At 41.8% G+C, this 12006-nt stretch overlaps 1 long non-coding RNA gene across 3 annotated transcripts in view; it reads left to right on the forward strand.

Moving 5' to 3' along the window:
* LOC102302033 overlaps positions 1–12006 on the forward strand; it is a 39805-nt gene that overhangs the window by 23748 nt on the left and 4051 nt on the right. Inside the window, exons 1-2 of one of the 3 annotated variants that reach the window (XR_006053224.1) lie at positions 10536–10746; positions 11274–11355. This is a non-coding gene — a long non-coding RNA (uncharacterized LOC102302033). Of the gene's footprint in view, positions 1–10535; positions 10747–11273; positions 11356–12006 lie in introns of those variants that run through there. The other 2 variants (XR_006053223.1, XR_006053222.1) reach the window with 2 other exon arrangements.

Genomic DNA, 12006 nt, shown 5'->3' on the forward strand with positions numbered 1-12006 from the left:
AGAGACCAAGTACCGAGTACTGCTTCACCTTACAGTCCAAGCAAAGAGAACTACAGTGAAGCATAGATAAGTAAAGAAAATAATTCTAGGTTCTGTAAAAAGATATGAGAGCGTGCATGAATAGCACCTCATCTATCAAAGCTGATTAGTAAGGCAGTGCTACCAGTTATTTTTCTTCCACTCACAGTCGAGGCCTTGCCCCACAGAACAGGCAGTTCATTGTCATAGATCGGCTAGAGAGCGAGAGAAATAGAGAACATGAGTTGAGCAGTCAGCCAATAAGGTTATGAAAGTGACAGATACAGCACTAGGAGTAGGTTGGTGTTTTTAACACGAGCCCTTTACTCAGAAGACTAATAGGTAAGTGTCTCTTTCATGGTGTCATTTCATTTCATTTCATTTCATTTTTATTTATTTCACACTTGGTACTACAAACAAAACAACCACATCTTCTATCAACAAAACACAACAACCATGTGTGAAAAGGAGCAGGAAGAAGAAAATATTCTTATCAAGCCCTGCCCCCTATCTACCATCGAACTTATATCACCGGTGGGCACCAAAAATCAGGAAACAAACTAATATTGACATTTCTCTCCGGTCGAATCCCAAACCAACATCACATCTACAATCAGAATAACCACTCCACATATTAAAATATTAACAAGGAGAAAATAAGAACAATAAAAATAAAAATAAAATAAAAATAAAGCAACACACTATAAAGAATCCTCTTTCAATAAATTCAATTTCATTCGCATTCTTCATACTGAGTTATCGTTTTAAACATATAACACTTTTTAAAACATTGTAAATTTATACAATTCTTTAAATTATAATGAAGTGAATTCCACAGTCTTATACCCCTAACCGTTGTGCTCATTAATCTTTGTGTAGTCCTGGCTAACTGATGCTTAAAATAAAATTTCCTTCTATTCTCTTCTCCCCTTGAACACATCAAAAATACTCTTTGTAACTTAAAAGGCAAAATATTATTTTTAGCCTTAAACATAATTAATAATGTCCGTAATTTCACTAAATCTCCTAATTTTAATAATTTTGATTCTATAAATAATTTGTTTGTATGTTCTCTATATTTAACATTATGAATTATTCGTATAACTTTCTTCTGTAATAGGTTTAAAGGTTTTATGGTATTCTCATATGTATTCCCCCAAACTTCAACACAATAGTTGATATATGAAAAAAACAAAGAAAAATATAAAATACGCATTGTTTTATAATTTAATAAATCTCTTATACTACCCAAAATATAAATACTTTTGACCATTTTCTTTCTAATATGTTCAATATGAGATTTCCATGTCAAATTCTCATCCACTATTACACCCAAAAAACGAAATTCAGTAACTCTTTCAATCAATTCTTCCTCTATAAACATAATGACTTTATCCTCCTTTACACGATTGCCAAATATCATATATTTCGTTTTTGTCAGATTCAAAGATAATTTATTTACATCAAACCATTTTTTTATTCTTAACATCTCAGAAGTCATAATTTCAACCAAGTCTTTCAAATTCTCTCCAGAGCAATAAAAATTTGTGTCATCTGCAAATAAAATCGAATTTAACCTTTTAGATACGTCACAAATATCATTAATATATAAATTAAAGAGTTTAGGTCCCAAAATAGAACCTTGAGGAACACCACATACAATCTTCAGTCTTTCAGAAGTATTGCCAAAATAATGAACATATTGCAACCTATTCTCTAAATAACTCATTAACCAATTCAATGCTACTCCTCTCACTCCATAGTTATACAATTTAGAAATCAAAATAGAATGTTGTATCGTATCAAAAGCTTTTTTTAAATCAACAAATACTCCCACTGTGTATTTATTATTATGTGTTGCAGATGAAATATCTTCAATAAAAGTCAACAACGCTAATGCCGTTGACCTATTTTTACGGAATCCAAATTGGTTTTCATGTATTAGTTGATATTTTTCAATAAAACTATCAAGTCTTTGTGCAAAGAGTTTTTCTAGCAATTTTGAAAACTGTGATAAAAGAGACACTGGCCTATAATTGTTAAAACTATGCTTATCTCCTGATTTATATAATGGTATTACTTTTGCCACTTTCATTCTGTCAGGGAATACTCCTGACTGTAGCGAAAGATTAAAAATATAACAAAGAGGAGTACTTATACAATCTATTGTCTTTTTAATTATGACCATGTCTATACCTTCACAGTCAGTAGATTTTTTATTTTTACAATTTTTTACGATTGCTACTATTTCTTTTATGGTAGTATCGGCTAAGAATATGGAATTAACCATTCTATTATCACCTATCCAGGCTTCCTCATCTCCTGGATCATCATTTTTCCTAATTAGATTTGCTAAAGTAGGTCCAACATTTACAAAAAAAGAATTGAATTCGTTTGCTACTTCGGTCTTATCTTTAACAACTTGATTATTATTAATAAAATAATTAGGCCGAACTATGGGTGTGTTCTTATTACCCAATACCTCTTTAAAAATATTCCAAATGCCCTTAATATTATTTTTGTTTTCCTGAAAAACTTTATTATAGTAATCTTTCTTAGCTTTCCTCAATATTAATACCAACTTATTTTTATATAGTTTATATTTCATTTCCGCATTTTTAGTTCTATATGTTATATACTCCCTATATAAATTATTTTTCTTTTTACACGCATTTGCAAGACCCTTAGTTATCCAAGGTTTCATATTTATATTCTTTTTCTTATGCTTAAATGATATCAATGGACAATGTTTATCATACAAGGCCAAATATATATTTAGAAATACTCCGTATGCAATGTTGACCTCATTAACATAAACCTCCTTCCAGTCCGTTTCCATGAGATCTTGTCTAAACCTATTAATTGCTTCATCATTTCTTAACCTTCTATAACTCACAAAACTAGCTTCTTTCTTTCTTTTCATATTTAAATCGAAAATAAAAAAGACTGGTAGATGATCGCTTATATCATTTATGATGAGGCCACTTTCAATATTATTCTCCAAACTATTAATAAAAATATGATCAATTAGTGTTTCTGATTTATCCGTTATTCTACTCGGCTTTATAATTAAAGGATAAAATCCTTTACCATATAATAATTCAAAAAAATCTGACGAAGCCTTATCATTTGTCACTTTACAAAGATCAATATTGTAATCACCACACAAACATACAGTCTTATTTCCCTTAACCTTACTCAATAAATTTTCTACTGCTTCTGTAAATAACTCAATCTGTGATCCCGGTTTCCTATATATACACGTTACAATTATATTACTTCTCTTTTCTATATCCAATTCTACTGTCACAGACTCCATTAAATCATCCATAACAACAGACATACATTCAACTTTTTTACATTTCAAATCACAATTAACGAAAAGTGCCACCCCTCCTGCCTTTGTCTTAATTCTATTCACAAAGTACAAATCGTATCCTTCAATACAAAAATTACAACCCTTATTCTCATCTAACCATGTTTCAGACAGAGCAATTATTTGAAACTTGCCTCTCAGACTATACAGAAAATCTTCAATCGAAGCAAAACTTCTATAAAGACTTCTGCAGTTAATATGAATTAAAGAAAATGTATTGGCTATATCAACCTTATCCCTGAATTGCTCCTCTGTAAAATAATCACATGTGACATTAATTGTATTAAGCACATTCCTTTCAGGGTCAATACCTACTTCAAAATCATATGATTTATAATCTGTGTCGTCAAACATAATGCATAAATTATTCTAGCGCTATCTATTACCTCATAAGGAAGAGAAGGAAACAAAAAAAGAGAAAAGAAGAAGAAAAAAAACTGAAAAAAAGGAAAGAAAAGATCCTAAGCAATCTCACATTCATTTATCAACATATTTTAAAGTCCGTTGATCTTGTTATCTTCCATATCCAATTTACAATTTCCTTTTGTCCTTTTCCTCCCGAGGTAGCATTTGACCTTGCAAAAAATAAACTAGTTATAGCCATAATTGGTCGCAACCATTTGTCTATCTTAATCATATTATCACGTATAATTGTCCAATTCCTCAAGTTCCTTAATCGTTACAACCTTGGCTTCTTCTGGTGTTCCATTCAGTTTAATCATCACTTTGCAATTCCTGGTCCAGGTTGCTTGAATCTTTTTCTCCTTCCGTAAAATACGAGCTTGTCTTGCAATATCTGCATTTCTTTTTGTAAGATGTTCATTCAGATATACTCCACTTCCTTTCAAAAGGCTGGACCGTCTCAGCAATTCTACTTTGTGTTTTCGATTAACAAATCTCACTACAATTGCTGGAGGAGCATTATTGTGCCTTCTAGGAAGAGTGTAGCATGCAGATATATTGTTACTATGCAGGGGAAGATTTTTACTCGAAAAGAATTCCACAACCTGCCGTTCCAACGATTGTAGCTCCTCCATCGGGGGCACGTCCTCTCCTCGTTTTGCACCAGTCCCAGATTCGGTAACTCTCGCATATGTTCTGTGTTTAGTTTCCAGACCTGTAATGACCATTTCCTCGAGTCGAGCCTGCTGTTCTAGGTCGTCCACCTTCCTTTCCAAAAAATGGATTGTCTTATCTTTCTCCTTGACCAGATCTTTTAGTTCTTTGATTTGCTCCATCATCGACATTAATATTCCTTGTTGCTTATTTACTTTTTCAATTTCCGACGTCAACGAATTAAGTGAATGCTTAATCTCTTCCAGATCTTCTTCGACTTTCTTCATCTTTGCCATTTTGTCTCTCTTTGATGTCAATTATTAGTACCTTTGTTTGCCCAAACAAAATCTATAGCCAGAATTATTTGGAGTTTGTATCAATACATCTCTGGCTTATTTCCAATACCGTAACTTTCCTCTGCCATTAGTGTAGAATAGTATGTAGGATTTATCTATCTGAAGGAGCTGATGGAGACCAAAGCTGAGCTACAAGGATAATGATCATTGATCTTTTTCTTTAAGATGGTATCATTTACCTCAGGGACAGAAGAGCCTCTATTGTTTGTCACTGTTTGGTCTAAAAATTTGGGTTCACAGGCTGTTTATGTTTTAGTAGCTAAAAGGTTACAAAAAAAGGTTGTTAAAGTCTAACAGTATCACTGGATTATGTTTCCTATATTATAAATTAAAAAGATACTATTCCCTGATAGACTGACACCAGCACTTGCTTTTCATCAATGAATGCAGCATCAGTTGTGAAACTACTGCGAACCACTGAGGTAAAGTTCTATCCTCAGGCACTGGTAGCACAAAGCACTTGTTTGGTATCAGCCTGCACTGTTTTGTATTTAGTTACAGGAAGCTGTCTCTGTCTTCCCTACTCTTTTCTGGAACTTGGAGTAATATATTTCAGCTGCTGGTATTATTTCAGTATCATTTTTTAGACGTTCTGTCACGGTCTGGCTAGGGCAGACCGTATATTGCAGGGAAGGACTCAAGCGCAGACCGAAATGGGATGTGAATAACAAAACAAGCCGTTTAATAAGGCAAGAAACAAGGGTACAAAATAATGGGGCATGGGTGAAAACTAAACAATAACCTAAACTGGGTGAACTAATAACAAAACATGAAAAACCTTAACCATAGCGAACTAACATGGGTACCTGGGGATGAGACATGGATGAGCAGTACAATGGGTGAAATACAACAGACGACCTGACAACGAATGACTGAAGACACACAGACTAAATAGACACAGGAGGATAATCAGGAAAGTGGCAACACATGGGGAACCAGCTGACACACATGAACATAACGACGTAACAGGACGGAGGGCCCGAAACAAAGCCACAAAACCAAAATGTTCAACAAAATCACAGGAGCGCAGGGAAACAGTTCATGACCCCTCAGGTGGCCGACCCGGAGGGTGACGGTCCAAAAATCCATAGTTCATGTGATCAGGGGGCCGGCCAGGAGGCCGACGGCACAGAAGTCCAAGGCCGAACAGTTCCGGGGGTCGTCCGTGCGGACGGCAACGGCGGCGACATGGAAACCGTTCAGGGGGCCGACCGTGCGGACGGCAACGGCGTAGAAACCGTTCAGGGGGCCGACCGTGCGGACGGCAACGGCGTAGAAACCGTTCAGGGGGCCGACCTCGACGGCGGTGACGTCCAGCAGATGGCTGAAGATTCCCAGGTGCAGAGCGAGGCTTGGGCGGCGGCGTAACAGCCGTAGGACCAGGCGACGCCGAAGCAGAGGCTGGACCAGGCGTAGCAGAGGCAGGACCCGGCGAGGCAGAAGCAGAAGCAGAGGAAGACTCGGATGAGACCGAACCAGGCGAGACAGAAGCTAAGGCTGAAGCAGGAGCCGGACCAGGCGAAGATGAGGCTGAAGCCGAAGCCGGACCAGGCGTAGATGAAGACTCTGACGAAGGCGGACCAAGCGTAGATGAAGACTCTGACGAAGGCGGACCAAGCGTAGATGAAGACTCTGACGAAGGCGGACCAAGCGTAGATGAGGCCGAAGCTGAAGCTGGACCAGGCGAAGCACAGGCTGAAGCTGGACCAGGCGAAGCACAGGCTGAAGCTGGACCAGGCGAAACAGAAGCAGAACCAGGTGACAATGAGGCAGCCACAGCTGGTGGCTGGACGGGCTCCTCGGGCCCCCCAGCTGACGTGGCAGGAGGCTGTGTAAGTTGCAGCAACACACAGTCTATAGTGGGTGAAATGAGTTTGTATGAGTTCTCAGACTGAGGTGTGGCAGAACTAGGCGAGGTGTCGTCCTCAGGCTTAGTCGCAAAAGCAGCAGGCAGTAGCGCAGCAGGTGGTGGTCCTGCAGGTGGCGATACGGCAGCCGCAAGTGATGAAGCAGAAGGTGGCCGGACGGGCTCCTCGGGCCCTCCAGCAGACGTGGCATGAGGCTGGTGCGGTTCTCCTGAACCTCCAGCAGACGAAACATGAGGCTGGCTGGGTTCTCCTGAACCTCCAGCAGACGAAACATGAAGCTGGCTGGGTTCTCCTGAACCTCCAGCAGACGAAACATGAAGCTGGCTGGGTTCTCCTGAACCTCCAGCAGACGAAACATGAAGCTGGCTGGGTTCTCCTGAACCTCCAGCAAACGAAGCATGACCAGCAGGTGTAGAGACCACCGGCTGGACAGAAGGCTGAGCAGGTGAAGGAACTAATGACTGAGCTGAACAATGGGGAGCTGGCTGAGCTGCACAGTGGGCTAAGGGCTGAGCTAACGGAAACGCAGGAAAATGACCTATGGACTGGGCTGCTATCAGAGCTAATGACTGAGCTATAGACCGAAAAGCATGCAGTAGTGGTGGTGGTGTTGGTTGCAGACTGAATTCTCCTGAGCCTTTAGTAGAGACAGGGACGGGTGCAGGAGCATGCCGGACACTAGTCACTCCCACCCGAGGAGTAGGTACGGGTGCGGAGACGGGCTGTATCCTGGCTGCCCTCACCTTGGGGACTGGAACAGGTACCGGCAACGGCTGGGCAACTGCCCTTCCCACCCGAGGAGCTGATACGGGTGCAGAAAGGGTCAGAGCCTCAGCCGGCCTGGAAACCAGAGCGGGAGCCAACTGGGCCTCAGTCTCCCCCACCCGAGGAACAGACACGGGTGCAGAGGCACGCTGGGCCCGAGCTGCCCCGGAAGGAGAAACACGAGCAGGAACGGGAGCAGGCTCAGATAAAACAGTCGCAGAAGCGGCAGGCTCAGGGTCAACATATATAGGGTCGACAAAAACGGATCTATCAAAAATGAACCCGCCGTCCACTTCATGTGTAGCAGTCTTAGCAATAGCAGTCTTAGTTTTAACAGTCTTTTCTTTAACCGTATGTGCAGGCTTAGACGAGCGGGAATTGTCTTTCATCCCTCCCTGTGTAGAGGGAGTAAAACAAAATGGATCCTCCCAGTCCACGTCGTCATCCATAAGGGAAACTCCCCATGGATCGGAAGTAAGCTGATTGTTGTTAGCATCCGACGGGACGTGAGGGTAATAGTCATTGTGACTCACCACCGTGAGCTCGGCATTGTCCGGTTTATGGCGACGGGCGCGCCGCTTCCTTCGAGCGGAGGAAGCCGGCGGAGCGAGCGACTGAGCCCCCGGTACACAACACGGTGACAACGAGGCTGGAGCGTGAGCGCCTGTAGCCACGCGAAAAACTCCCACTTGTAGCGGACGAGGCTTGGAAACAGGCGGGGACTTACGGCAGCTCTTGGGACCTCCGAGAGCCAGCCGAGTCCCGTGGAAAATCCGCTCGTAGTCGGGGGCGCGCCACGGCTTCCAGCGGAGCTCCTCCTCCAGCTGGGCGAAGGCTGCCTCCCGACGCTCGTAAAGCTCGCGGTCTGCTGAGTCCATAGTGGTCAGGTCGTACTGTCACGGTCTGGCTAGGGCAGACCGTATATTGCAGGGAAGGACTCAAGCGCAGACCGAAATGGGATGTGAATAACAAAACAAGCCGTTTAATAAGGCAAGAAACAAGGGTACAAAATAATGGGGCATGGGTGAAAACTAAACAATAACCTAAACTGGGTGAACTAATAACAAAACATGAAAAACCTTAACCATAGCGAACTAACATGGGTACCTGGGGATGAGACATGGATGAGCAGTACAATGGGTGAAATACAACAGACGACCTGACAACGAATGACTGAAGACACACAGACTAAATAGACACAGGAGGATAATCAGGAAAGTGGCAACACATGGGGAACCAGCTGACACACATGAACATAACGACGTAACACTGGAAGAGTAAAACTGAACACGATGAACACAGACACACCAGACCTCTTCACAATAAGACAGGAAACACAGTGAGATATAAACATAACAACCTGAACTGACAACAAACGCCACAGACATAAAGTACATGAAAGCAGGGGAGACTTAACATAGTGGAAAACACGAGGGGAAAATAACTAGAAACACCTAGGCATGATAATGATAAACTTAGGAAACTTGAAGGCAACAAAGAACTAAACACAAAAACGCTGGGTCAGAGACCCAGGCTGTAACACGTTCATTGATGTTTCTTTCTTTCTTTTTTTTTTTGTGTCCCGTTTGGATCTTTAGCCATCAGAATTGTTGTCTTAAGGCCAAGAAAGATGCCAAGCGGATTTATTTTACCAAGTGGATCATCATGGCCTTGCCATATTGGTCCATTTGACCTTTATTATAATTATGAATTTATTTTATTTTCAGTTGCTACAAACGGGACAGACATGACTGGGGGATAGGACAGGGAGAAAGAATGAAAGAAAGAGAGGGAGAGAAAGAAAACCAAAGGGGAGAAGAGACGGTGAGAAGGGGGGGAAGAAAGAAAAAAAACAAACAAAACACCTGGGTCACCTGTATGGAGAAAAAAAACAGAAGAGAAAGCAAACAACAAAGAGCAACATAATAAAAAAACAGCACCATCACAATAAACTAGCTAGCAGTAGATATCAGTAGATACTAAATAATAAACGATATTGTGCAGCACGCAAGATAGACAGCGCACAATGTGCTTTGAGGCAGCAGCCAAGAAAGCTGTAGTCCGCGTCTGTGAATACCCGTGTGTACACCTGTGTGCATACCTGTGTGGATCAGCATGCTTGCATTCCAAAGGTTTCTCCATGTAACGATCTGCTAGGGAGTGTGGGGAGCCACAGCCCCGTCCTCCAGGGTATGAAGCAGGTATGGAGGAGATCAAAACTCCAGACATCCAGAGGCCCCCAGAACACAAGAGACCAAGGAAGACCAACAGAGGGGCAGCCGCGCCACTGTCCCAGAAAGAGCTGAGGAGAGTCCCAGATGAGGGCTCACTCAGCAGCCGCGGAGCAGAAGCCAGGGGGAGTTGCAGTGACGCGCCCGTGAGCTCCGCCGGCAGCCAGCCGTGCCTGAGTGACCGAGCCCCAGGCCGAGAGGCCGGGGGCACCCCACCTCCGAAGTGGCCCGAGCGAGCCCCAGGCTCCAGGCCCCGATAAGCGGCCGCCAAGGAGTGAGCCGGTGTGTACCCGGACGCCCACCCCCAGACACAAAGAACCACCAACGCACCGATGTCTGAGGGAGTCCGCCACTGGCAGGGGAAGTGGTGGTGGGTGGAGATAGGCCTCCAAACCTTGGAGGGCCTGAGATGTCCCCAGAGAGGTGGCGTCTGATACCCAACCTGACATATAGACACAGACATACAGGCACACACAGACACAAACATCCATTCCCACCCTCATGCTCTCATATGCACTCACTCCACACTCAACCAACGTGGAGACAGACATAAAGAGACGCTGTACACACAATCACACTCCCCAAGCGTACTCTACAAACCGGGTCTAGGTACCCTTGCCCCTGGAGGGGGGAACTGCACCCAGACCCAGGTGGTGTTACCCTTTTCCCTGCGGTGGGGAGAGGCAGACCACCCCGACTCCGCAGCAGCAGGGAGGCCCCACACTCCAGACCGCAGTCGGACGGCCAACTCCTCCTACTAGCCCCCCGCTCCAGCAGGCCGCAGAGAACGGGGGTGAGAGAAGACTCCAAACCTCCCTCCACCCGCTCATTGTAGTGTTGATGCATGTGTGTTCTAAGGTGCAATTATGTATTAATTATTCTTACAAAGTTAGTTCAGCCACATTAAAGCAGTTTAGAAGAGTTGTTTCATCATAAACATAATATATGTTTCATGTAGTTTTTTGTTGGCCCTTTTCTTTTTGTATTTTAGGAGTTTTTAAAAGACTGATCTGAATGTAAGCCAACAAATCATATCAACTCTGTGGCTAATGGCAAGGAGCCTAACAGCGTAAGAGGTGGGTTTTAATTAATTTCTATCTTTAAAGCCTTAACAAAAAATGTAGCGTCATGAAAATGTAATATTTGTTATGTATAAACTCTGATGTGTGAAATGACAGCTGCAAATTTAAGACACTACTATTATTACCTCTTGTCCTGATTCTTATTTGAGGTGAGACATACGACTGAAGGTCCATATGATTTTATTAAAACACTTATATGTGGTGAAGATGGGCTCCACAAAACATCAGCCTCGAACTCGCGTCGGCCGTAGCTTCAAACCATTAATTAACTTGGCCGAGCTTCAACTCTTTAATTAGCAATATGTGTATAACATGATTACAGTTGCACCTGCAATGAAAGATTATTATGTGCTTATGCTAACACCTGAAATACAGACTTTAATGTAACATCAACAGTTTCAATAAATGTGTCAATGAAATGATAATGATAAATCATAAATGATGCAACAGTAATAATAATGATTATGAATAATAACAGTGAAATAATATTTCATCCCAACACTCTGTTTTTTGTATTTTAGGAGGGGTTATGGTTAAAGACCAGTTTGAATCCAAACCAATAAATCTCAGCACTTAGGTCTAAAGGCACGTGACTGAGAACAGGTAAGGAGGCTTTTTAGATGATCATCTCTCAAGTTTTATTTCAAAAGTAAAAGATTTATTAATACAATGTTTGTAATGGTTATTGTATAAAAATAAGACTTGTAAATGTGAAGAAAAACAATCAGTGGCCACCGGCTTGGTTTACATTCTGTGTATTTTAATTTTTGAATACATTTTTCATCTGCAGATCAGGAGCTGAAAGAACATCTTTACAACACAAGACCCTGACTGCGCAGAAGCCACTATATTTGTTCCTGACAGAAGAAAAATTTAAATCTTTGTAGTAAATTTAATAACTGACGTACAACAAAAAAGAAAATGTTTAATGTGTTCAAACGAGAAGAGCCCAAAAAGCTTTCAGATACTATAAAAAAAAATTGCGAACAATCAAAAACACATACAGGGCCTCTCCCTGTTTATATAATTCCACTAAAAAATGATAATTTCAATGTCGATGGATGCAAGAGTTTTAGTTTTGGAGAAGAGTCCAGTAAACCTAATCGCACCATAATGGTTCTTGGAGCAACCGGTGCTGGGAAGACAACTCTCATCAACGGGATGATCAATTACATTTTAGGTGTTAAATTGGAGGATCCATATCGATTTAAGTTAGTTGATGAGGGTGAGTTAACTTCACAAGCTCACAGTCAG

Source organism: Haplochromis burtoni, unplaced genomic scaffold (genome assembly GCF_018398535.1).
Source record: "Haplochromis burtoni strain Fernald_Lab_line unplaced genomic scaffold, NCSU_Asbu1 Contig_718, whole genome shotgun sequence".
In the NCBI taxonomy this organism is placed as follows: domain Eukaryota; kingdom Metazoa; phylum Chordata; class Actinopteri; order Cichliformes; family Cichlidae; genus Haplochromis; species Haplochromis burtoni.